General features: G+C 35.4%; 1 protein-coding gene across 5 annotated transcripts in view; it reads right to left on the reverse strand.

The window, feature by feature from the left end:
* The window catches only part of Herc3 (HECT and RLD domain containing E3 ubiquitin protein ligase 3), a 125,058-nt gene that overhangs the window by 98,866 nt on the left and 24,181 nt on the right, over positions 1-2,011 (reverse strand). The window lies entirely within an intron of this gene.

Raw genomic sequence — 2,011 nt, forward strand, 5'->3', positions numbered from 1 at the left:
ATACTAAGAAAAAAATATACTAAGAAAAAAGCAGGCATTGCAATTCTAATATTTGACAAAATAGACTTTAAACTAAAATTAATCAGAAGAGATAAAGAGGGCCACTTCATTCTGATCAAAGGAACAATAAACCAAGAAGATATTAGAATCATGAACATATATTCACCAAACTCTGGTACACCCAACTTCATAAAAACAATACTACAGGACTTTAAGACCCAGATTAACCCCATTAATAGTAGGGGACTTCAATAACTCACTGTCTCCATTAAATAGGTCAAAGAGCAGAGAGTTACAAAGAGACGTCTGAATTAAGTATAGACGTCTGAATTAAGTCCATATAGCAAATGGACTTAACAGACATCTACTGAGTACTGCACCCAAGCACCAAAGGACATACATTCTACTCAGCATCCCATGGAACCTTCTTAAAAATCGACCATATACTGGGGCACAAAATACAACAAGATTGAACTAATTCCATGCATTCTATCAGACCACAATGCAATAAAGCTTACAATCAACACCGAAGAAGCCCTAAGAACCACATGAACACAGGGAGATTAAACAACACACTCCTGAATGATGAATGGGTCAAAAGAGAAATTAAGAAAGAAATAAAAGTATTCCTGGAACTAAATGAAAAGGACGATACAACACGACAAAACCTCTGGAACACACTGAAAGCTGTCCTTAGAGGGAAGTTTACAGCTCTAAGTGCCTACATCAAAAAATCGGAAAGAACACAAATACATGACTTAGTATCGCAACTCAAGACACTTGAAAAGCATCAACAAACGAAATCCAAACCCAGCAGAGAAGAAGAAATAGCAAAAATCAGGGAAGAAATTAATGAAATTGAAACAAAGAAAACAATACAAAGAATCAACGAATCCAAGAGTGGGTTCTCTGAAAAGATAAACAAGATTGACAGATCACTAGTCCAGTTAACTAAAAGAAAGAAAGAGAACCTCCAAATCATAAAATCAGTGATCAAAGGGGAAACATGACCACAGACACCAGAAAGATACAGAACATTATAAGGGAATACTTTAAAACCCTATATGCTACTAAATTTGAAAACCTAAAAGAAATGGATGAATATATAAAGGCATGGGAACCACGAAAACTAAACCAAGAAGAGATTAACAGCTTAAACAGACCCATAACACAATAAGAAATTGAAACAGCAATACAAAAATCCCGACTAAAAAATGCCCAGGACCAGATGGACTAACAGCAGAATTCTATCAGACATTTAAAGAAGATCTGCACCCAATACTACTTAATTTATTCAAAAAAATAGAAATGGAGGGAGAACTTACAAATTCCTTCTATGAAGCCAGCATCACTCTAATACCAAAGCCAGGTAAAGATACAACCAAAAAAAGAAAACTATAGACCCATATCCTTAATGAACATAGATGCAAAAATTCTCAATAAAATACTTGCAAACCACATACAGACACACATCAAAAGGATAATCCACAATGATCAAGTTGGCTTTATTCCAGAGATGCGGGGATGGTTCAATATATGTAAGTCAATAAACGTCATAAATCACATAAATGGGCTCAATGACAAGAACCACATGGTCATCTCAATAGATGCAGAGAAGGCCTTTGACAAAATTCAACATGCATTTACATTCAAAGTCCTAGAGGGAACTGGACTGGACGGAACATACCTCAACATAAATAAATCTATATATAACAAACCCACAGCCAACATCATTCTAAATGGAGAAAAACTAGAAGCATTCCCATTGAAATCAGGAACCAGACAAGGCTGTCCACTATCTCCACTTCTCTTTAACACAGTGCTTGAAACTCTTGCAAGAGCAAGAGAGCTAGACAAGAGCAGGAAATTAAAGGAGTAATAATTGGAAAAGAAGAGATCAAATTATCCCTTTTTGCAGATGATATGATATTATATCCAAGAGATGCCAAAAATTCCACCAGAAAACTCCTAGAAATTATTAACATGTTCAGTAAAGTGGCAGGTTACAAAA

The sequence above is a fragment of the Nannospalax galili genome, unplaced genomic scaffold (assembly GCF_000622305.1).
Source record: "Nannospalax galili isolate Female #2095 unplaced genomic scaffold, S.galili_v1.0 scaffold441, whole genome shotgun sequence".
NCBI lineage: Eukaryota > Metazoa > Chordata > Mammalia > Rodentia > Spalacidae > Nannospalax > Nannospalax galili.